Source organism: Trachypithecus francoisi, unplaced genomic scaffold, assembly GCF_009764315.1.
Source record: "Trachypithecus francoisi isolate TF-2019V2 unplaced genomic scaffold, Tfra_2.0 Lachesis_group6, whole genome shotgun sequence".
In the NCBI taxonomy this organism is placed as follows: domain Eukaryota; kingdom Metazoa; phylum Chordata; class Mammalia; order Primates; family Cercopithecidae; genus Trachypithecus; species Trachypithecus francoisi.
Genome location: NW_022681471.1, coordinates 95,730,208 through 95,756,285, shown reverse-complemented (window position 1 = coordinate 95,756,285; position 26,078 = coordinate 95,730,208). Strand labels below are relative to the sequence as shown.

The following is a 26,078-nucleotide window of genomic DNA, read 5'->3' as shown; positions in this document are numbered from 1 at the left end:
AAAAATATCCAGATAATGAAAGACACCCTGTTTGGTTTCTTTTCTGTATATCAAAGTCTATGTTGAAATAAAGCACTTAAAGAGCTGGGATCAGTTCTGCATGTTACTTAGTACCCATTTCACACTGTGGGCTCTTAGATGATCTCGTAATGTTAATTACCTAGAAAGACTGGATGAAATAATTCTTTTCCTTCGATGACTAATGATAGCTGGTGGATTTTTATCCCCTCCCCCGTGATTTTATCAGCAAGGATTCAAGGAGGTTTTGCCACAAACTAGATATGGGTTCCAGCTCCTGGATCATTTTGAATTCCCTAGTTCAGACTGAAGATCAGAGTGATTCAGAGTACACACACACACACACACACACACACACACACATACACACACACAGCCCTGGGAACTAGGCAGGATGTCCTTATCTTGCTGGGTAATTTCCAGGGTACCAACCTTGCCTTATACATGGTCTCTAGTAGTTTCCAAAAATGAATTATAGCTGCTGTTTCCACCTCTTATCTCTTTCCTCCCTCCCTCCTTTCCTTCCTTTCTAGCAACAATGTAAGAGAAACAATATGCAATTATTGCTGGGGTACTTCAAAACCAATCAGGGAAAAGAACTGTATATGTGACACTGTCAAAGAGGTCAGGCCATTAGCAAAGCAATTAATGTACCCTATGATGCCTCTCATTGAGGGTCAAGTCTCCTTAATAGCTAATGTGGGGAAAATAATCTTCAAACATCCATTAAAGCTCTCAGATAAATGCCCAAAGGAATTAGTTCACTGGCTAACTCTAGTTAGGAACACTGTTCTCCCCTGACCTAGGGCCTTCGTACCCAGTCACAACTCTAGCCTCTCTTAGGTGACTCACCTGGCTCAGATCCATATCCAAAGCACTGCTTAGCTTTGCCCCCTTCTCACTCTTCCTGCCATCTAGGGGCGCCTCCTATTCACACACTCCCAGGATTTCCAGTGGACTCTTTCTGACTTCCTTCCCCAATCCAGAATCATGCAATCAACCTTAATTGTCACTATTTTATGTTACCACTTCTCAAGGTTCTTACTGAGTGCCATTTCCTCTGCAATTTTTTTTTTTTTTTTGCCTCTTTGGTTTTTCTTCAGTCATACTTTCTATCCTTCAGCACTTTACTGTGGTATTTTTTAAAAAAGAAAATTGCCCCTGCTAATGGAGTTTAAATTGTGGGTGTATTAAGGCACACATTGAGCAAATGTTTCCCAAAGACAGCATGTATTATTTCCCTCTTTCTGTGTTTTGTAGTTTTTTTAAATGGCAATTTTATTTTGGAGTGAAATAATGCTATAAATGTAATATTGGGGGGGAAGCTTTAGCTCAGTACTTGGTTATTCAGTTATAATTTCTGTCACATATTAATCAGATTTCTGCTGAGATAGTGATGCATAAAAAACAATGCTCCAAAGCTCAGTAATTTACCCCAAAAACCATTTTTTTCCCTCACTCTGGTCTGCAGATTGACTGGGAGAGCAGCAAGTAGGTGCATGTGCGTGAAACGCTGACATGCGGTGGGGCAGCAAGGAACAGGTGGAAGAAGACGAGACCCCGGAGGTGGGCAGGTGGCAGGTTTACAAGGGCCTTATGCAACAAGCAGACAATGGGGAACCAGAGCTTTTAAAGTAAAGAAGTGGTATAATTTTATTTTAGAGAATAACATTGATGTTGTATATAGAATGGGCCAAAGCTGGAGTCCCCTGGAGTCAGGCGCCCACCCAGAAGGGGGTCACAGGAGTCGACGCAGGAGCTAAGGAGCCTATGAAGTAGGACTTTGGGCTGTAAGGAAGGGATGCAGAGTGCAGATACTAGAAATTTGTTCCAGGAGGCAAAAATCATCAGTCTATTGATGTAGGGAGTAAGGGGAGGAGAAGCTAGGATGAAACCAACATTCCAAGGCCATCTAGGAAGAGGGTGGTGCAGCCCGGGAGAGAGTAGGCGAGTGCAGTAGAAACCAAGGAAAAGGAGGACCTTGGCATCCTGCAGACCTCTCCAGGATAAAAAGGGAAGGCATGAAAAGTTGTTTCCGTAGCCAGAAAATTAGTTCAGAATGTGGGAGAGGCAACTGACTACAATGATAATGATGGCAGCAATTACCATGAATGATGTTGACAATGAGCCAGATGTTGTCTTTTCATTGGATTATTTCATTTGAATCTCACAACAATCCCATGGAATAGGTACTACTACTATCCCCATTTTGCAGATGAGGAACTGACATGCAGAGTTGGTAAGATTCCAAAGGCACCCGGCTGATAAGTGGTAGATTGGAAATTTGATTCCAGGTATGTCTGCTTCTTCATCTCTGCTTGTTGAGACAGTTGCTACCCCAGTGCTAGGCTGATATTCAGGTAGAGTAGACTGGCCTATGACTAGAGGGTTGATTTCACACTTCCCTGAAGTCCTCTTGAAATAGTCTGAATTATATAATTCAGTGCCTTTATTTTCACAGTCATTGTTTGGTTGATGGATTGATTGATTTCAGTGGTTTCATGACAATCATCTTCCTAACTAATAAAGTTCACCCCTTACAAGAGTAGCACTTTTAACTTCACAAATATCTTTCACATGCATCTTCTCATTTGCTTTTTACAAAAATGCTGACGGGAATGCAGAGTGGATATTATGATCATGCACCTTTTAGTCCAAAGGTCAGCAGACATTTTCCTTAAAGGGCCAGATTCTAAAGATTTTAAGCTTTGTGAGCCATGTAGTGTCCATGGCACTACTCAGCTCTGCCATTATAGCATGAAAGCAGCCATAGACAATACAATACAATACAATACAATACAAAACAATACAATACAATACAATACAATACAACATAACAATACAATAGTAAATTATTGAGTTCTAATAAAATTAGATAGTAAATCTAATAGTAAATTAGCTGTGTTCTAATAAAATTCTATTTACAAACATAGATGACTGTCTATATTTGGTATGTGGGCCATAGATTGCCAACCCTTGCTCTAGGTAAATAAACTTCCATGTAAAGTGATTAAATGATCCTCCCAATTTTAGATAGCTTGTAGAAGTACGAATGGAACCTAGACCTCTTGCTTGCTTTATTCATTTAATAAATGGTTATTGAGTCCCCACTATGTGTAAAGCACTATTGTAAGTACTGGGGACAAAAAAGGTCCCTAGCCCCAAGGAGCGTGCATATTTTGGGGAGACATATGATGAACAAGTAAATGAGCAAAGAAGATAACTTCAGAAAGGTAAAAAGTGCCATGAGGAAAATACAACTGTGATAGAGGGCAACTGTAGCTACAGGATCGGAGTGATCCAGTCTGAAGCAGAAAAATGTGAACTGCAATCTGGAAGAAGAGAATAAGCAAATTATGCAGAGATTTGGGGATGATTATTCCAGGCAAATGGAATAGCCAGTGGGGGGAGAAAAATAAGTGTGGCTAGAGCAAAGTAAATAAGGAAGAGGAGATCTGAGAAAAAACGGGGGGCAGATAAAGGCAAGAATTATAAACCATGGCAAAGGATGTGGATTTTATTTGAAGTGAAGTGAGAAGTCAGTGCTTTCCTGATGATAACATGCTGTCCTTCCTTTTGTGTCTCCTCTGCTGCCCAAGCACGAGGCAGATGGTTTCAGAATATATTGGTTGATTGATGGGTTCTGTCACTGAGGTGCCTTCAAGGCATGAAAGACTTAACATGCTGGGCTCATTGAAGACCTTATGAGGGGACATATTTAATAGATCCTCTTTCATTGTAGGTTTCCAAGAAGCCTGTGCCTAATGCTTTTTTTCAGGGACAGCATGGTGGCCCTTGTTCTCTCCTGGGATGATTCTGGGCATCATCCAGACCATCTGCTCTGGCCCCGGCTCCCTGGCCATATAGACTTTGCCATCATTTGACAAAACACTCCAATAGCTAGGAGTGAGATGTCTCTGACATCAGGGCCAGTTTGTCAGGATGAAACATCATGGTGGATTAATAGTTTTGTGGCAATCCAGTTCTAAGCGTACAATTGACCAGCTGTGAGTAAGCTTTTCTGTCTCTGTTTTCTCACCTGAAAACTCAGAGTTGACGGGTGAAATAAACTTATGTATGTTCAAGTCCTAGTATATTGCCTGGGCCTTAGAGTGCCCAGTGTAAGTCACCTGTCTTTTCTTCCCAAATGCTCTTGCATTTAGTGTTTATTAGCCGTGTCCCATTGAAAGCAGTGATTCACTTAGCATCTTCATTTTATTAGGGCTTACAAAATACTAAAATGTTTTAGCAAGCCTTAAAGGAATTGAAAGTAAACTGATGCAGTTTGGCCCATCTCTGAAATTATTGACTTTTCAGAGAGAATTGTTGTGGTGGATACTGGGATGCTCCTCCACCCAGATTGCCCTCAACAGAAGATGGGTTGTCCGAGCCACTGGAAGTGTAGTCAGCAGTCAGCCTTCAGTGTCAGCCGCTTCAGAGATGTCTCATGCTGCAGAGAGGAGCCTCAGCAACTATTTTGGCCCAATTTGGGACAACTCTGAAGGCTCCAGAGCTTCTCAAGGAGGTTAGCTGAGGCTGTTGTTGAGCTTGCTTCACAGCTCAACTTTTCCCTCTATCCAATCCTGCTGCCGTTGCCTTCTTTCCACAGGTGTCAATCCTAAGATCATTCTTTGAAAAACATCACACATGGTTGAAATCCACCCAGAGTCTACTTTCCAGAAAACCCAACCTGTAACAATTGGGTACAGGTGTCGGTGTTAGCATTCCTGTAATCTTCTATTAGTGAATTTGGTGCTCATGTAAAGTACTTCCTTACAATCATTAGCATTTATGTCCTGTGTCTGAAAGGGTATATGACCTATGTATTGTTTACAAATGACTTTTCTTCTGTAAAGTTTAAAAATGACAGAAATGTAAAATATTCACTGAAGCATCTGGAACATATTTCTCTATGTTTTAAGAACTAAAAGAATTTTAAGGGATCTTTGATTACTATTCATTAAATATGAATGACATGGATGTATATCAAAGAGAGGTTAATTACAGACTCATCTGTGAAGTTATGTATCATAACAGCATGCAAGAGAAGGAGAACATCCTGGCATTTGAGGGGTTAATTCAGGGTCAGAAAGATTAAGAAATTTAGAAATGCATAGAAAAGATGGTATATCATATTTATTTGAATCCCAGGCTACTGAGAGTTTGCAAATGCTTTTAAATGATTGTACATGGCAGCCCGTGTCCTTAGCAGAGAGTGTCCTTGGGCAAATTAGTCTTACAGAGGTTAAATGAGGGTTGTTGTGGTGATTAAATGAGAAAATGGATAGATGGTACATGGTAAGTGCTCAATAAATGTTAGCTTCTGCTGTTGTTGTTATTCAATGTGGCATCTGGCTAGCAGTCCCCAGGGAAACTTCTCTCAATATCTAACAAAAACACTAATGAAGGCCTAGGGGAAAAAAAAATAAAGCTTCATGGAAAATAAGACTGATGAGTAATCTAATATCAGAACCATGAAAAACCTCGAACTGTCATGCCTGTAATCCCACCACTTTGGGAGGCCAAGGTGGGCGGATCAAGAGGTCAGGAGATCGAGACCATCCTGGCTAACACAGTGAAACCCTGTCTCTACTAAAAATACACAAAATTAGCCAGGCATGGTGGCGGACGCCTGTAGTCCCAGCTACTCGGGAGGCTGAGGCAGGAGAACGGCGTGAACCCGGGAGGCGGAGCTTGCAGTGAGCCAAGATCGTGCCACTGCACACCAGCCTGGGTGACAGAGTGAGACTCCGTCTCAAAAAAAAAAAAAAAAAAAAAAAACTGGAACTAATTCCCAGACAGAAGGAGCTGGTTCTGGACACAAAATCAACTTCATAAAAGGTAGAAAAATAGTTCGTGCTTCTGTCACTAGAGATTCAGGATTTGAACCAGCCAGAAACTTAGAGGCATCTCTCTTTTCTCCTGGGTATGGAAAGAGACAGTACATCTACAGGCAACAGGGTGGTAGGGTATTATTTGCATGGGGCCTTTGTAGGAAGACCCCAGGTAGCAGTGTAGGCTAAGAATTGTAGTTTTTGACATAACACATCATTTCAGAGTACCAGAGAACCAGATGGTGAGGTAAGAAGAAGACATCAGCTTACAAGGAACAAAGGCACACAAAATAAGTTCCACTTAACTTGCTCGTCAACTTGTCATTTTGTTGTAAATAGTAAAAGAGTGTTTTACCACTAGCATAGGACAGTGTGCAGGACAAAGGACTAGCTAAGATGAAAAAAGAAAAAAGCAGCAATGGGGCCTGTGAAATATACCACAGAACAAGGAAACAGAAACAGACGGTATCTAGAAGATTCAGGAGAAAAACTTTTGATAATTAAGTGAATCCAGAGGAAAGCCTCAAAAAACTATTTGACACTTGCAACAGAGCATAGGAAGACATAATCTTCATGAAATAGCTGTGGAACATTAGAAGGATGGCACTGAAGATTATTTAAAAATTTGATTATAAAATCAAATTAAAATGTCAAAAATTATTCCAAAATGAGAAAATACATAATTTTAAGAAGATGATAGACTTAAAATCCTTTATTATGTTATTAATGAAAACTGAGGTTTATTGGGTCCTGGTAGTGAGGGTCAACAACATAAGACTGTATCGCATCCCTTCTCTCAAACAAAGGATACTCAAATGATATAATTTCACTGCTCATTCATAAGGATTGGATAAATAGAGTGCAAAGCATTTATAAAAATAACTTCTAAATGACTATTAACAGAATTAAAGTCAATTATTGTCAAAGAACAGAAAACAAAGGAAACCAGAAGGAAGAACTATAAATAGGAAGGCATAGAATAAGATGACAGAAGTCAAATAAATGATAACAATATTGTAAGTAGGTTAAACTGGTGGTTTTCAAAATTGTAAGCACTTGAATCTTATTTTCAAGTGCAAAACTATGTTTAATCACAAACTACAAAGCTGTACTTTTTTCAGTTGCGTGTGTTTATTATAAAGCCAATTAATGAGACCAAAGTTAATGAAAAGCAGCCTCCACTGAGTGCATACCACCAATGTTGAGCTGTCAGTTTTTTGAAAATTGATCTGTAGATGAATGCAATTCCAATCAACGTATCGTAGGTGTGTAAAGGGAAAGCTTCCCCCTTCATCCTCTGAAGGCTGGCTGAAAATGAACTGACAAAAGGCAAATTAATAGGAAAAAAAAGGCATATAAAATGTATTTTACGTGTATAGGATGGGAGAATGTCAGGAGAATGATTGCTCAACAACTCAATGGGGGTACAGAGGCTTATACCCTTTTTCATAGGGGAAGGGAAGTGGGGGAAATGTGGCAATTTGAGGGATAGTAAATAATTTTTAGAGAGAAATGAATAGGCCTAATGCTAAGACAATGGTAAGCAAATAATTTTCTTTGGAAATTGAGTGGGATAGAGAGTAGACAATGGTTTGGGATGAAGTTTTTCTGGACTTTTAGATGTGATGTTGAAGTTTTAGTCTCTTTAGGTCCAGTAGCAAAGGGAGATCAGAGAGATCTTGAGGCTGTTTCTTTAGCTCAGCTGTATTTTAGAGTGAGGTGAAATATTCTGGTTTCCTTCATAACAATGCAATTTTTATTAGAATGTGACAAAATGAGTCTGAAGAACAATTTGGAAAAATTAAGAGAGAATAAACCACAAAGACCTGAAAAGAAGAGTATGAGGGGTGTGAAGTTGCTATGCCAGATACTAAAACATACTGAAACACTCTAATAATTAAAAGTGTGATACTAGCTCCAGAATATCCATAGAACTTTAAAAACCCAACTATATGTGCATATGTTTATATTTTTTAATTTAGAAAAGATTGCAATTCAACTCAATAAGGAAAGTATGGATTATTCAATAAGTGATGTTCAGCCAGATGTTTAACAGTGAGAAAAAAATCCAGTCAACAAAATTAATTATAAATGTATTGAAGACCGAAAGTTTAAAAGTGAAGACGTAAAAGTAAGAATGTATATAATATAGAAAATAATATATTCTGTGGTGGAGAATCACTTTCAAAACATGACATCAATGGCTTATACCAGAGATTCACTTCTGAATTTAGAATGTAGCCATGCCCATTCATTGACATATTGTCTATCGCTGTTTTTGCCCTAGAAAAACAGCTTTGAATAGTTGCAGTAGAGACCATTAAGCTGGCAAAGCCTAAAATATGTATTTTCTGACCCTTTACAGAAAAAGTTTGCTGACACCTGGCATAAACCATACAAGAATTTTATGTGGTCAAATCTAAAATCCACCTTAGCACAAAAAATAACATTGTAAACAACAAGGAACGGGGAAGAATATTTGTAATATATGTAGCATAAAATAGTTGCAGTATATATGTTAGATATATAAAGAGCTTTTACAAAAAACTAAGAAAAGTTGTACACTAGCAGAAAAATGATCAAAATACAGAAATAGGCGATGCACAGCATAGGTATGATAAATAGCCAGTAAACCAGTGTTTAAAGAAATGTATTTAAAAATACCACAAACAGATATTAGCAGGGGTCCCCAGCCCCCTGGCTGTGGACTAGTACTGTCTGTGGTCTGTTAGGAACTAGGCTGCACAGCAGGAGGTGAGGAGCAGATGAACATTACCGCCTGAGCTCCACCTCCTATCAGATTAGCAGCGGCATTGAATCTCACAGGAACGTGAACCTATTGTGAACTGCACATGTGAAGGATCTAGGCTGCATGCTCCTTATGAGAATCTAATACCTGATGATGTGAGGTGGAACAGTTGCATCCTGAAACCATCACCCCTCCTCCCCCTATTTGTGGAAAAATTGTGTTCCATGAAACTGGTCTCTGGCACCAAACAGGTTGGGGACCACTGGATATTAAGAAACCAAGAGAAGAAAAATACTCTCTGTGGGCCAAAATGTGGAAAAACAGGGTCTCATGAGCTTTTGGTGGGTGTGAAAACTGAAGAGGAGTTGGCAGCATGTAGGAGAACATTTAACATGTATATAACTTTTTTTTTTTTTTGAGATGGAGTCTTGCTCTTTTGCCCAGGCTGGAGTGCAGTGGCACGATCTTGGCTCACTGCAAGCTCCACCTCCCGGGTTCATGCCATTCTCCTGCCTCAGCCTCCCCAGTAGCTGGGACTACAGGTGCCTGCCACACCTGGCTAATTTTTTGTATTTTTAGTAGAGACGGGATTTCACCATGTTAGCCAGGATGGTCTCGATCTCCTGACCTTGTGATGGGCCCACCTTTGGCCTCCCAAAGTGCTGGGATTACAGGCGTGAGCCACCGGGGCCAGCCGTTTATACGTTTTGGTAAAGCAACTCCACTACTAGGATTTACTCTAAGTAAGCAGTTAAGGAGCAGTACAAAGATTAAGTTCCAAGGATGTTCATTGCAGGATTGTATATAATGGTAAAACATTGGAAGCAAGTTTAGAAGTAAAAGGATATGGCATTCTTTAAGTAAATTATCAACTCATGGGATAAAATATTCTAAGCTATTAAGATTATGTTGTTGGACTTTTTTTTTTTTTTTTAAAAAAAGCACAAATGTTCAGAATATATTCCTGAGAAGAGAAGCCAGGTCAAAACCCAACGAATACATTGTAATTGCATTTTTGAAAAGAAATTCGCATAAGAATTTTTGGCAAACATCGGTTAATATTAGTTATAGCTGCCTTGTGGGATAACAGATGATTTTTATTTTCTCCTCTTTGCTTATTCATATGTACGTGTTTTATTGAACTGTCTCATCCCTGTGGGGTATGAAGAGGAAATGGTTTTATTTTTCTCCATTCTCAGCTCTCACTCCCACAACTGTACCATATGAAAAATCCCTCCCTGCTGGCTCACAGACTCCTTAAGGACATCTTAGGATGATTCCTTAACTTTGCTTTTTGGATATTAAAAATCCGTCCATTTCATTTACCCTTCAGAACTTTTCTCTTTCCCCAGGGCCTGAGAGGTTTGTGGCTTGAGGGGCGTGAAGTGAATATGGTTTGTGGTGAGCTCCTCTTGGATGCTCCTTCTCTGCCTCTTGCTCTTCCTGCCACTTGTCTGGTGTGGGCAAGGGAAAAGAGGAGGAATTAGGGGAAAGAGCCAGTTACTTAGCTGGACTCCCTCGCAATCTGCTTTTGGTCGTTGCTCCTTCTCTGACAGGTTCTAGGTGCCCTCCTTTTGAGGAGGTCTAAACCCCTGCTCTCCTAAGGGGCAATGAGATGTTTACCATCTGCCTCTTTTTTAATCTGTTCCAACTCCCACTTTCTCTCCAGGCCTGCTCAACCACTAGCCTTCTGGGGTGGGGACATCTGCAAAACTTGCTCAACTTGGCTTCATTTGAAGCCATTCTCATGACACATGCGAAACTCAGGCATGAATGGCAAACCAAGCTGCTTCACAGTAGCTCTGCTGTCTCTTCCACTGCTCTCCCCTGCTCAGCAGGGCACAAGGATGGATCAGTAAGTCCTCTCCCTACTTCGATTTCAAGACAGGACCTGGTACCAGTCTCCACCTCTTCCAGGGAAAGCCAGTATTACTACCGGTGATTCCGTGGGCCTCTCCCTCTGGCTGGACTTTCTTCATATTTGGTTAGCTTTGACAAAAGGAAGTGCTCTGGTCCATTGAAGGGTAGAGGGGAGAGAGAAGGGAATTCAACAGCCCTCCTCACTTCTACAATGAGCTAGGACTCCAGAAATGTCCTGGTTTTTCCTCTCCCTATCCCCTTATAAATCAGGGATTATGGAATGATGAAAATCCTAGTGGGATTTTTTTTTCTTTGAGTATTATAGGAAGTTCTTTGTGAAGAATGCACTGATGAATAATGTTATAAAATGTGAAAATTTGAAGTTATTTGAATATTTTTTGAAATATTTCCAACTGCCCACGCATTATGAAAAGTGTGGGCAGTTGGAAAGACTTGCTTGACCAGATCTCAAACACATTATACAATTACAGCATAATTATGACCAGAAATGTTGAATGATCAATTTAAGAGAACACATAGCCCTCAAGCAGATTCTAGCATATGGAAGACCTTAGTACGTGCTAAAGGAAATATCAGACTAATGAGAAGGGATGACATGTTCAACAAAAGTGCTGAGGAAATTATCTTGGAAAAATATTATATTACATTCTCATACACCAACATAAATTTCAGATGCATTTAGAATTTAAAATGTAAGCATGAAAATTCTGGAGGATAAAATAGGTAGTCGTAGAACAGATCTTAAATTGGGTAAACTATTTCTCAGCCCCAAAGCAGCGGAAAAACATACAAAAAAAAAAATCATCATTTTCTGTTAAGTAAACTTATGCAAGTATGTTATGGTTCTATTGAAAACTCCATCTAAGTAGAAGCAAGTGAGATATGTCAAATCCATTCTAGTCTAACAGGACAGACAACAGGTGAGTATATTTAACATGTAAATATACTACCAGTCAGCAATCAAAGCACTAATGTCTTCATAGAAAAATGGGCCAACACAGAAATAGAAAGGAAAGGTGCACTTATGACCCCAAATGATATCAAAAACATATCTGACCTCCCTAGTAATAAAATAATACAAGCTAGGTGCAGTGACTCATACTTCTAATCCTAGCACTTTGGGAGGCTGAGGCAGGAAGATTGCTTGAGGCCAGGAGTTTGAGGCCAGTCTGAGCAACATAACAAGACCCAATATCTACAGAAAATTAAAAAATTATCTGGGCATGGTGGCGTGCACTTGTAGTCCCAGCTATTCTGGAAGCTGAGGCGGGAGGATCACTTGAACCCAGGAGTTGGAGGCTGCAGTGAGCTGTGATCATGCCACCACACTCGACAATGGCGCAAGACCCTGTCTCTACAAATAAATACATAAATAAAATAATGCAAACCCAAGCAACAATCAAATACCTTTTCACCTATAAAATAAGAGGTTTTAAATATGTGCAAGATGATAACAGAACAGTGAGGTGATGATTTTTATCCATGGCAGATGAGAGAGTAAATTGCCCTAACTTTTAGGTATACACTTGAGCATAAAGTAAACAGAGCCTTAAAGCTCCTAGTTCTCTTCCACTTAATTATAGCAATCCTAGCAATCTATCCCAAGGGATGAACTGAATGTTCAGCACAATTTATGCACAAGAATATTAATCATATATTTATAATCATCAAAAGTTGAACAGAAAGGCAAACTTTGCATGTTCTCACTTATTTGTGGGAGCTAAAAATCAAAACGATTGAACTTATGGAGATAGGGAGTAGAGGATAATTACCATAAGCTGAGAAGGGTAGTGGGGTGTGGGGAGTGGGGATCATTAATAGTACAAAAACATAGTTCGATAGAATAAATAAGGTCTAGTATTTGATAGCACAACAAGGTGAGGATAGTCAATAATAATTTAATTGTATATTTCAAATAACTACAAGAGTGTAATTGGATTGTTTATAACACAAAGGATAAATGCTTGAGGAGATGGATACTCCATTTACCCTAATATGGTTATTACATATTGAATGCCTGTAGCAACATATCCCATATACTCCATAAGTATATGTACCTACTATGTACTCACAAAAATTAAACATTAAAAAAAAGTTGAAAATAAACTATTATATTTTTATTGGGCATTCAAAAAATGCATTACGATGTCTCTATTGGATGGTTTTGGTATCTGTGAGATATGCCAAATATTCCATGTGTTGGAGAATTTTAATTGACATGGCCAAGTGCTTATGTGAAAAAAAGCTAACTACAAAACTATTTATAGCATGACTGATTTTTTTTTTTCGAATCTCAGAAACATGGCTTTGATCGTTTTAGTGCTCATGCCTGTTAGATTGTGCTTTTTTCATACAGACAGAGAGAACCTTCCCAAGGCATGAGAATTTCAGCCCAAAAAGGAAACATAAGGGATTGAGTCCTATATTCCAGTTATAGCAGTCATCCCCATCCTCTTCACTCTGCTTTCTCAATGCATCCTCTGTCAAAATTTTAAAAATTGTACTAGATTCAAGTATTCAATTTCTATTTTCTTAATTATATTTCTAAATATTTGTTTTTCCTATATTGTTTACATCTTAAAAAAACAGCTTAATTGAGGGATAATTGACATGCAATAAACTGCATGTATTAAATGGTGCAATTTGGTACATTTTGACATATGTATATACTTGTAAAACCATCACCATAATCAAGATAATGAACATAGCACAATTGGGATTTTATTATAAGAACATGTGGCTTGGAAAGAACTATGCCATAAAGCTCAGATTATTTATATTTAACAAATTTTATTTTACTCTTTTGAATGTAGTTTCAAAATGTTCTATGGTGTGCATGTATTACTTATATGATCAGAAAAACTTTGAGGAAAAGTTAGTGACAGTGACTGAAGGTGGGTGGCAGAGTGGTAGGTCAGGACTTGCTGCCTTATGGAAACCAAATAAAGAGAAATTCTTAGTGAGGAAGGCTCAAGACTTTGAAATCGCATGTATCAGATAATTAAGCTCCATCAAAAGGGGTCCAGCTCCATTTTTGTGGAAAGCTGATAGAGGAGATTGAAAACAAAGAGAGTGAGTTAGGAAATGAATGGGCTTGGCAAGGTGGAAGAGGAGGGACTGGGGCCCAGGTGAGAAGATACGCCTAGACTCTAAGGAGGGATACTTTTTCCCCTGAGACCAGAAGTAATGAAACTAGAGGGAGAAGAGATGTTAGAGAAAATTTTATATTGGGGGGTGGAGAGTTAATGGCTACATCACAGCATTACTTTTGCTTATGGAGCAGGAGGCAAGGTTATCTCCTACCAACAATTTGACTTAGCTGTCATAATGAAGGACATTGGTACCTATATTGAAGAACTACCTGGTGGCAGAAGACCACTGTTTGAAATAGCCCCTATTTTCCTGTTTTGCTAAATTTTGTCAGTAGACTGGGGCGGAAGAAAAGTGAGGTGTGGGATTAATTCAGTGTTGGAGTCGACAAAGAAGAGGGGGGTGAGTAAAGAAAGAGTTAGGGACACAAGTTAGGTCAGGGATACTTTATTATTGCAGAAGCAGTTGCTGGGATATAAATTAGAAATACCTACTGTTAAAAAAGCAGTGTGTATGTGTGTGTGTGTGTGTGTGTGTGTGTTTAAAAAATTAAAATGATCACTCTTATTACTGGAACATGGTTGATTTTTATCATCTTTCAAGTTGGATTATCACATTCTCCTCCAGCTAATTGTTCACCCAATATCATTTAGTTAGCATTTTCTAAACACTCCCTGTGCTAATTCATTCTGTTGTTACAATATAGCAGTTAAATCAGCTCCCTTGTTTTAAATGAAATCCCAGGAGTAGATGTTCTACAAATGCCTGCCCAAAGTAGATGTTCTACAAATATGTTTAATAGATGACCAAGAATTCCTGTGCATTTACAGTCACATATAAAACAGTGCCTCATTAAATAATGGCTTTGAGATTCTTTCAGATAGCCACCCATAAGACAGTGTTAGCATTATCTGTAATAGATACTTGGGAAGAAAATAAATTTATCAGTATTCTAGGATCTCTAAAATAGAAGAATAGCCTACCCAACCAAATCAACGGCAAATGTGATATTGTCCTCAGTTCTACACAGATCAGATGACAGCTGTGAATGGATGTTATCTAGTGAAAATTTCCCACCATATTATAGTTGCTTGCTTCAGGCATCTTCATGTTTTATTAAAGTCACTAAATAAATTGTCATTTCCTTTCCTTGCTCTTGGAATGTTCTAAAGTTTCTGAGAGTCATTACTTTTCAGAGAGCACATGAAATTATAGAAGTTGTTTATCAGCACTAGGTACTTCCTTTGAGAGTTGAGCTTTAGGGATAGCATATATTTATTTCCACCAATCATGCAAGCTAAAGGAAATTGTCAAGAACTAATATTAAATAGCCTGAATATATTTGCATTAACCCTAGATCTAATATTCACCAAAGATAATTTTCAGCAGTTTTTGTATGCTTCCTATCTCTGCCATTCTCATTTAAGCTATGTTCATAATTGAAGAGTCACTGTTCTGAATTTGTATTTTGAAAGATGCCAGCCTGTTAATTTATGGAGTATTTCGATGCCTGACTTTCAGATCTAAGTTTCGTCTTTTTTCCACGAGAAGCCTCATACAGTGGCTGGGTGAAGTGACTTTGGTACTAGACTGCAAGTGTCTCAATGAAGGCACTTGAAACTTTCCATGCCTCAGTTTCCTCATCTATAAGATGGTAATAGTATGTCTGGCTTTATACAACAGAACTTTTCAGAGATTCAATATGTGTTTTTAAATGGGAAAACACTTTGAAAATAATTCAGGACAAAGCAAATATAGGAAATTTTTCTTCTTGTAAGAAGAATTCGACTCAATGCAAAGAAGGTTTTCCCTTCTGGAATGTTACCATTGGGATCCTGGCATCATTTCTCTCAGTATTTTGATGAAGACTTCTGGTTGAACCACTCTTCCATCATTGTTTAGAATCCACTATACACTATTCATTTTTAATCTCTTATAGGAGCTAAATATTGTCCCTCTCCGGCTCTCATTCTGTGTACTTGGGGCAAAATGGCACCCGAGGCTCTGAGAGACCCATTTAAGACTCTTGAAAATTTGGTAGTTGGAACTCAGTAGTCTCTGCTGAAGGGGAAAAGCCATCCTTAGTTATAGAGGAATAGTTTCTATGTTTACTTTGATTTCATTCCTGATAACTTAATTGTTATACTGATTTGTTTATAATGTTGAAATTACCTCTTAGCTCAGTCAGTAATGATTTATTTTGATATTACAAAAAGTCATTAAAGGTAAGATAATACTCCTTCTTCTATTACTTTGCTGCTTTTCTAAAGATAATTGCCTTAAGATTTATAGTTCTCCTATTCTTAAAATAAGAACATTTGTCCACACAAAACTATTTGCCTAGCTCTAATAAAATATTATCCACATAGACTTTTTTCTGGAGAAAGAAGTATACTTGAATTCTGAATACTTTCAATACGGATTTAATCTCTACTGCAAACTGCAAAGGTTATCAGTGTGAAGACAGGAAGTAAGTATAGTGGGATGAGTAGTAGTAGTAAATTAGTGCTTTGGGTTGGAATGACAGGGGTTTCGTTGCAATTGTTAGGACTCTGAATGAGGATTTGCATCTAAGTTTCTTTTCTTTTGTAAAGGCTGTTGGAAGAGTTTCTACCTAGATAAACCAGTAACAGAGTTATCACATTACCCCTGACTATTTGAGGTAGCAGATACTACTAGGGCCCCACCCATATCTCTTCTGCTTTAGGGATTTCATTGCATGCCAGCCCAATTTCAAATGCCAGCAATTGCATTTTTGCCTGAGGGCTTTCTCTGGGTGCTTGAGCCAATTCTGCTGTTGCCCATAGCAGGCCAGAAGCACCAGGAAATTAATGCCACCTGAGAATAGCCTTCAATTGATGGCTGATGAAAATAGCTGAATAAATTCCTCAGCCTTTTTGCTTCTGGGACGGTATAACACTGAGTTGTGTTCTACGCTGTTTCTCAGAGTTCTCCAGTGGAATTGAGTTCACAATTGCCCTCAGTGGTAACTTCATGGTAATGCCTGTTTTATTGACCTTTCCTTCTCTGTCTCACTTCCTCACTCCATTACTGGTGGATTCACATCGTAGAACTATTTGCAAGGGCTATGATGGCATCAGAGAGAAGGCTTTCTGCCTTTAAGTAAAAGGGCAGGTGAACAAGTAACTGAATTCATGTAGCTGAGAGAGAAGGAAAGAGAGAGAAAGACCAAGAGAGAGAGGGAGGGAGGGAGGGGACTTGAGGGCCAAGGGCAGGAAGAGAACTTGACGTTGAGAGTAACATATGAGATCATGGACACCAGAGGTCACAAGTGAAGGGTGATAACAGTGTTGCTTGTGACAATGCAGTGCACAGTCCATTCTGATCAGCACAGTGGCAGTAAGAGGTTTTCTGAGATACCAGCATTCCCAGCACACACCATCCTTTCGTGACTCTCCCTTCACTCACCCTACATTTACTACCACCCCACAGGAGGCATGGCTAGGACTTGGTGGATACAGATTTCCATGCATCTCTCCCTAACTATGTTATTTAAAAAGCAAATGTGGACGGACCATTTCTGGTGAGAATGAGAAACCTGTAGGTAGTTAATATTCCCAGTCCAGGGTAGAGAGCAGCACGGTAAGAGGAGCAAGATGTTGTTTGACATTTAAAAATAGACCTAACTCTACCAATTAGTCTGTTCTGTCCATGGTAACCTTATTCAATGTTATGGTGGTAATCGCTTCTGGAAAGCTCTGACATATTTTATAATTGAACTGCCAGGTTCACACTTAGCTATAATTCATTCACAGATAAGTGTGTCTTGTTAACCAAATTACGTTGACTCCCTTGGAAAGCCCGTGTGAGGACATTCCCGTTTCTCGTCTTCATGTGGTTTTACAGTCTCATGACAGACCATTCACATGATGAAAGATTCATTATTGTCTTGGGTACCAAACTGTAATTTGGCCCCATTTTCATTTTTCTTTTTCATCAACTGCAGAATCATATGCATTTATCAAAATGGGTGTCATCTGTTTTGAAATTCATGAAGTTAGATTGCACACTTGTCAAACACTTTTTTTCTGGCATTGACAAAAACATCAACATCGAGCTTTACTTAAGTTGTTTAGAAATAGAGATGTCCAGGTGAAAGAATGGTGGAATCAAAATGAAAGACTAGGGGCTGGAATGGCTCGTTCATTCTACCGACATTTTTTGAATGCATTCAGTGCACATAGCAAATTGCCAGATGGTGAGCTGGAGTCTGTGAGGGGTTGGAGAGACGTGAAGCTGATTCATTCATTCAATCAAAAATTTTTAGTGCCTACAGTGCTTGACACTGTACTAGGCACTGGGGAAGCAGCAGTAACAAAACAGGCAAAGTCCCTTTCCTCACAGAGCTTATATTCTAGAGAGCTTATATAATATAAAAGAAAGGGAATATTTAGTCCTTATCCTCAAGGATCTTACAATCTACTTGGAAAGATAAAGTAAATGTTTTAAGTTAAAATTACACAGCAATGCAAAAATGGGACAAAGGAATAAAGAATGTGTTTTACACGTAGGTGATTAAAGCAAGTGTAGTAAAAGAATGACCTAACACTGCTCTGCCAGAAACTTGGCTGGGACCTCAAGGAAGTCATTTAACTGCCCAAAACTCTTCCTAGAGCAGTGATTTAGGGGCAGTTTTGCTGCTGATTAGAGTCTTTGACTGTCTGTCTTGAAGGCCATTCATAATGAGCAATCTGGAAGAAAGGCAATCTCTGAATGCAACTTTAAAAACCTAAAGTGAATATCATACAAAATGCTGATGCATATATTCATTTAAGATTAGTGACAAGATAATGTTGCCTGTTAGCACTGTTTGGATTTAACATGGTATTAGAGGTTGTAAGCAATGCATCAGACAAGGAAGATTAATATAGTTTTAAGAAATGGGGCCGGGCGCGGTGGCTCAAGCCTGTAATCCCAGCACTTTGGGAGGCCGAGACGGGCGGATCACGAGGTCAGGAGATCGAGACCATCCTGGCTAACACGGTGAAACCCCGTCTCTACTAAAAATACAAAAACTAGCCGGGTGAGGTGGCGGGCGCCTGTAGTCCCAGCTACTCGGGAGGCTGAGGCAGGAGAATGGCGTAAACCCGGAGGCGGAGCTTGCAGTGAGCTGAGATCCGGCCACTGCACTCCAGTCCGGGCGACAGAGCGAGACTCCGCCTCAAAAAAAAAAAAAAAAAAAGAAATGGAAGGAAGAAGTTAAATTGTCATTATTTTTAGACAATCTAATTGTTTACAGAGAAAATTCAAGAAATTCAACAAACTATTAGAACTAATAAGAAAATTTCAACAAGGTTGGTGGATAAAAATAAAATTTGAAAAGCAGCGATGTTCCAATACATCAGAAACAACCAATTAAAAATGTAATTGTAGGAATCCTTTTAACAAGAGCAAGAAACACTTAGGAATAAATGTAATCAAAAATATAAACAACTTGATATAGAAAAACTGGGTGGAGAGCGCTACGTGTTTGTAGATGTTATTTCAGCAAAAATCCCAATAGTTGTGTGTGTGTGTTAGTGTGTGTGTAATTTGATAAACGATCTTAAAATACAAACAAGATGGTAAAAAGCCAAGACCACCAAGACAATTTGAAAAATAAATAAATAAAAGCAAGGTACAAGAACATGACCTAACATATATATGTGTGTGTGTGTGTGTGTGTGTGTGTAGATATATATACATATGTATGTGGATATTTATATGTGTAGATATATATATAGCAATATTACATTAATTTAAACAGTATAGTGTTGCTACAGAGATTGAAAAGTAGACCATTTATCATAGGAAACCGTAAGCATTTCTGTGAGTGTGCTTATGTACTGAAGTGTGTGAATGTGTGTCCTATTTTAAAATAGAAGTATTCTATTCTCAGTTCTCATTGAAGCATGAAGACAATAAATCCTATACTCCAAAGACACCACCATACAAGCATTTCAAAGTCAAAGTATGACAATTGTTTATTTTGCCTTTGAGCCCTTTCCTTTCATAGAGGATGTAGAAAACAGTGAAGACTTGGAGGGGGGTTTGTGAAGAAAATTTCTTTGGTAGTTGCTGTCTCACTGCAAACTCCTGCCAGGGCAGGACAGTTCGGATTGCTCTCCCTCTGCCTCAAGTCCAAGGAGAGGAAAGGACTGTGAGAAGTTGGTATGGAGGTCCTAATGGACTGGTGCTGGGCCCCTTCAGGAAGTTTAGAGGCTGTGTGAGGAGTAGGGACCTGCGATGGCGGTGGAGCAAGTGCCCCTGTGCTGAGATTGGCTTCCACTCTTGGACTTTGCTGGTGCTAAGGGTGTCAGAGTGGTTCCTGTAGATGAGATGGGGCCATGTGCAGAAGAGAGAGCCAGCCTGGAGCTTTACACAACCCTGTCCTAGAGAACCACCAGTAGGGGCAAAGAGATTCCAAGAGAGAGTGATCTGTATGGAGTGGGCACCTAAAAAGCAAGAGCCAAGAGAAAAGTAGCCAGCAAGGGGAGAGACATTTGTGTGGCTTACAGGACATCCACCTCAATGCCTCAGGGGGAATGTTTGTTCAAAGAGAGAAAGTCAACTGTCGTGTCTGCCAGGCCCAGAGAGTATAAAGTCATCTTTTACTCCCTCTTCTCTCCTTAGCTCCTTTAGAATCAGAAAGCTGGGGAGCGAGGTAGGAGCAGGGAATTGGAGGCTTTAGGCAGAGAGAGAAAGGGGAAGGATCATGTACTGTTCCTATAACACGGTCTTCATCTCTGCAGAAGGCCCAGCTGGGTGCAAAAATATAACTTTAAATCAATTTGAGTTTTGATAATTATATAGGAGTAAACTTTCATATGTATGTATATATTCAGGCTCCTGCTATAACACCAAGTATGCATTTCTGAAAAAACCTCTCATGTTGCAAAATCACACACTATAAATAACTGGCTTATGGGAGAAATAGAGTTGGGGCAGACCACTCAAAATATATGGAAATTTCTAACTAGACTACCAACAAAACCATAACAATTCTAATAAAAACCCTGGCATAGTTCCATCTCCACCAATATTTACACTCAGCCTCCCAATCAGCTGATCCTTGTCTGCTCTTGGCCATAGATTTCTCTCACATTTGAGATGCAAGATAGTGAGGGCATTCAATTATGATGAAAACTTTAATCAAAACAAAAAATCAGATGCAGAGTGCAGACATTTTAAAATCCAGGTCCTTCCTTCCTCCCCCTTTCCTCCCCCTTTCCTCCCCACTTCCACATTCTCCCTCCCTCCCTCCCTCCTTTCCTCCTTCCCTCTTTCCCTCCTTTCCTCCCTTCCTCTCACTCTCTCTCCCTTCCTTCATTCTAATTGGCCAGCTTCATGTAATATCTTATTGAAGGCAAATAATCTCAGTGTCAAATTTTAGAAGATGCTAAGAAGTCATTTAATTGAAATTATCAAAAGGAAACTTTTAGCAAAACCAGGAAGGGTGCTCATCAGCACACTGGCCCACCTAGGCTCTTATTTCTTCATCATCGTTTGCTCAGCTTATCTTGATTGCTTGATCAATGGGTTATTTTGCCAGCCATCCTTTCCTTCATTTGGCCCTTCATCCACTACTCAGCTACCAGGCCCAAGTGTCCATGGTCTGTGTCTGATTTGTGTGCTGTTTCTCTTGTGTTTCTCATTCTTCTCCTTGTTTGTTTCTGCACTTTTTGTGTGATACAGAACTTAAAAACAGCCAGCTAAACTACATAAATAATAAATACTTCCAAATACCACCTAAAAACCTAATGCCATGGCTCTGATAACTGTGTGTAGGAAATGATACTATGTAAAATGTAAAGGAAAAATTTCAACACTAAACATGTACTGGATGCTTGAAAAAGAAAAATAGACATTTCTCTCCCAATGACCACCAACTATAGGTAGTAACATCCATGGCAGGAAAGAGTCAAGAGGAAGAGGTAAACCAGAGGTAAAAAATATGGATAATAAGAAAAATAAGCCACCAGGTTACCAAGTTGATTTCTAGGAGAGTCTCTGTTGAAACTTCTCTCTCATTCTACCACTGTCTCAGCCCATGCCTCCCTCAGGGCACTCACCTCATTCTCTGGTGACCAAGTCTTCTGGGTCTACCGAACACTTATGTCATATGTATCTTGGCTGCACTAGGTTCCATTGATTGTGTACTTCTCACTTTTCATAACAAAATCTGTAGCCTGTAACAGCAGTGTGATTGAGAAAATTGCAATCCTGTTTCCTAGTGATCCGCAGAGATCAGAACAATTCCTGGGGAACACTGTTTCTTTTGAACTATGTAATCTCTTTTGTGGTCCTATGGTATCCAAAGGAAATCTAATCTTGTGACTTTATCGCGGACCAGAGAGAAAGAAAAGCACCTAGAATCCAAGATGAGTAACTGGCATTTAGGTTTGATGGGACACAATGGATTTAAATTGTTTCTGAGGTTAATCTTTTTTCCTTGACTTTGAAATTCTTATTATTGATCAGGGGCCCATGTTTCCCACACAATAATAGAACTGGAATCAAGGTTCCTATCCACTTGTTTCCAAAGTCCAGGCTTAGGTCACAGGGTCATTAAATTCAGAATAATGGACATAGTTTGCTGGGGAATTTAAGGATACGATATCTTTGTGACTTGGTAGGATTGTATCACCACAAAGAGAGCGGATTCCCTGTTGTACAATATGAAATTAGAATCCCAGCAATGATTCTTGCCTGCTGTGTGACTTTGGGAAAGTTTCTTAACCTCTCTGAGTTTCTACATCTGTAGAAAGGGAGTAAGAATTGATACATGATGAACTTGTGAGAATTAAATGAGATTATGTATGTCAAGTACCCCATGCAGTGCCTGGAACATTTGGGAACAGTCAAATAGTACCTTGCTACTCCATTTTTGAGCCCTGTATTACTTTTTAGGAATTGAGCTGACTGGGACAAGTTTGGTGTTTGTCTTAGTAAGGATGGGCTATGTTATACTGTCATAAAAAATAATCCTAAAATATCAGTGTCTTGTAACAACAAAGGCTAGCGTCCCTCTTTCTGAGACTCTGGGTAACAGAGTGGCCTTGTCCTGGAACATTGCCAGTAGTTGTGGCAAAGAAAAAGAGAACATGGTGAGGAAGAGATTGGCCCTTAAAACCTCCATCCAGAACTGACACACATCACTTCTGCCCACATTCTTTGGTCAAGGCAAGTGACTTGGCCATACATAGGTTCAACAGAATGGAGAAATATACTCCTTCCACATGGACAAGCAGCAAACATTGGTGAAGAAAAGTAGTTACCACAGGGTTGGTTCAGCTGTATGTTTATTTTCCAGCTTTATTTCTCTGAACTCTCCAGACAAACATGTGGAGTGAGTATCTGATCATATGATTATCCACTCATATGAGAGTTTTTTATATAATCCCCCATTTATCCTTTAAGTTTCAGCTCAGATGCTGCTTCCACCATAGTCTTTTGGGATTCTCGTTGCTGAAAAATAAACTCTTTCCACTGTGGTGTGACACTTTTCTTCCTAGAGCATGCACCACACACTTTCATGTATTATAATGTATTATTTGTATAGATTTTTTTTTCTTGAGAGTAATTATCTTCATGGAGTTTACAATCTGTTTCTTATTCATCTTTAGGAAAATACCTAGTTCAGTGTCTTGCACATAATTGATTCAAATATTTATAGAGACGGACTGAAGATCTGAGGTGAGAAGTGATAATATTGGTGGGCAAGGTGGAGGAAAGTGGGTGTTACACAATAGAGAAGTGTCTCCTCTTGAAGGCAAATATATGTTTTCTGAAAAGACCTTGGTAGTAATCATGGGAAACTCCCTGGGGGAACTGGATGTCAGCTGAGCCTCCTGAGAACTACTTGTGCAGGGTTCAGAAAGGACAGAGGCTGTTACAGAAAATTAAGTCATCAGACAACTATATCAGCTAGTTTATAATTAGCAATTACTGCAGGAAGGAGAAACATTTATCCCATTCTGACAACAAAGATTGCATAATTGCACCAAGAGTGTTTGCCCACACCCTTTCCAAGATGTGTTAAGCATTTACAAACAGAAACAAATAGCCTTAGCATTGGTAGGAACAGCAAGAAAACAGGCTTTCTTAGGCTGTCACTGATCCATGAACACTAGGCAATAACGTGGTTACTATGTGGGTAGATGAACCATGTCTCCGTGTTCATTTTCTTTACCAATAATCTCTAGTGCTTAATCAGGTCTGAGAAAGAACCAAGAAAAATCAATTCATCCCCAGTTACTGGAGATACCAATAAATCAACTGTGTATTTTTAATTCAGTTATTAGGTATTGAGAATCTACTATGTGCCAGTGATAGCTTGAGTCTACCCAGTCTTCTAAACAACATGGAGTCTTATTCTCAATGTCTTTGTAAATGTTTTTCCCTCTACCTGAAATATTCTGATCTCTGTCCCCTGCATACCCTTCTGGTTTTGCTTTAGACATCACATCAATTAGGAAGAATCTCTAGACCCCAGACAAAGGTTTAGTTTCCCTTTCAATGTGCTTTTAAAACAATATAAACTTCCTCACACACAAAAAAGCATAATTGTATTTTCTTGTTTAAACTGTCTGTGGTTTCCATTGGCCTATGCACTCTTAGAAGACACGACCTGTTTCTTGCTCGCTTCTGTATCTCCTGCACCATTGTGATGCCTGATAAAAGTTGATTAATGTGTCATTATCTTTTTATGGCTATTATATGATTATATTATTACAATGTATTATCATGTCAATGCCCTATAATAGTGTTAAGTGTCTGTGTACTTTTCAGGGATTTAGCCATTTGCAATTAGCTGTAATTTTTGAAGAGCTATCTTCTATGAGTAGCATGCTTTGTGTTTCAGTGAGCTAAATAAAGCCAGGTTTGTCTCTGTGACTATCTTGTGGTGTGGTCTTGGGAAATAACTTTACATCTTCAAACTTTTTCCTTCATTGTCATAAAAGAATGTGAAATAAGAGATGCCATATGCTTGACATTCTGTGATGGCAACTGTGTGGTGATTTTGAAACATGACCCAAACATTTTTTAACTCTCCTCCCATTGAGTGGTGGGGTCTATGTTCCCTCGTCTTGAATCTGGGCTCTGTGACTGATTGTCCAATAGAATATGGTAGAAATGATGCTGTGCCAGTTTCTAGGCCCAGACTAGGAAACTGACAGCTTCTACTTCCTGCTTCTACTTTCTGCAGCTTGGGGTGCTCACATTTGAAACCTAGCCACCATGCCAGAAGGAAGCCCAAGCATTCCAAGGAGAGGCCTGCCATGTAAAGAAACTGAGTTCCCTGGTGCCCTGTCCTAACTGAGCTCTCAGCTAACAGCCAGCTCTAAGTTGCCAGCCATGTGAGTGAGCCATTTTGAAAGTGAATCCTGCAGCCTTCTGTTGAACTGCCCTAGCTGATGCTGTGTAAAGCACAGGGGAGCTGTTCCTGCCTAGCCCTTCTCAAATTGCAGATATAAGAGTAAAGTAAATGATTGTTGTTGCTTTAAACCACTAGGTTTTGGAGTCGCTTGTTACACGGAAATAGATAATTGATATACACCTTTTGCTACTTCACAGTGTCTCAGACCTTTCATCCACTACAATATTCTGATATGTATAAAATTAACTCCAGACCTTTGACAAATCAATGTTTACTCCAAATTTATTACAGGAACAACAGCAGTAAGGATAAGATGCCATTAAATGATCAAACGCTGGTTGAGTAGTGCCTCTCCTGGGCTTCTCAGCAGAGGTTAATGGAGAAAACGTTGGTTAAATTAACTGATGTAGGTGACAAATGGGCCAACCACTCTCCATTGGAATGTAAGTTCTATGACTGATGATGACTCTTTGAAGGACTTTCTGGAGATGACTGTCAATTACGGGTGGATCCCCAACCACATGGGAGGCTTTCCCTTCATTTATTTTGTGCAAAGTAATGTTCTCAACAATATCACTGAGGTATCCATTTACCACTGCCCCCTCCAATGGCCCGGGGCTTGGAGCCGAGACCATTTCTTTCAAATGGCATTATGCTACATATAAAATAAGATATTTACATTCCCCAATAAATAAATCTCTAGCTAAAACAGTCTAGGGCACATAATGAAGAGAAGCTCTTCTTTCTCACTAGCTAAGACGTCAATCTTCAACAGGATTGGGAAATAAGGATTGATGGTGGCATCTTTGGGCTACCATTGTGGTTTCTGGGACTGGTGGCTTCTGGACTAGGTACCAGGACTGAATTTCTGTGATGATTACTCTTCTACAGGAGGGAGTGGCTTTTCCCCCTCAGAGCACAATGGTTGTGAGTAACAGCCCTGGAGCCAAATAATCTGGGTAAAAGCCCAGCTCATTAGCTGCATGACCTTGTACAAGTTACTAGCCTTCCTATGCCTCCATTTTCTCATCATGGTGATAATACTAGTGACCATTTAATATGGTTATTTTTCTAAGGTTAAACAAATTAATATGTATAAAGCATTTAGAACAATGCCTATGATATT

The 26,078-nt window shown here is 39.3% G+C and overlaps 1 pseudogene; it reads left to right on the top strand.

The window, feature by feature from the left end:
• The first annotated feature begins 1,536 nt into the window (after positions 1-1,536).
• Positions 1,537-26,078, top strand: part of LOC117077800 — a 57,390-nt pseudogene continuing 32,848 nt past the window's right edge.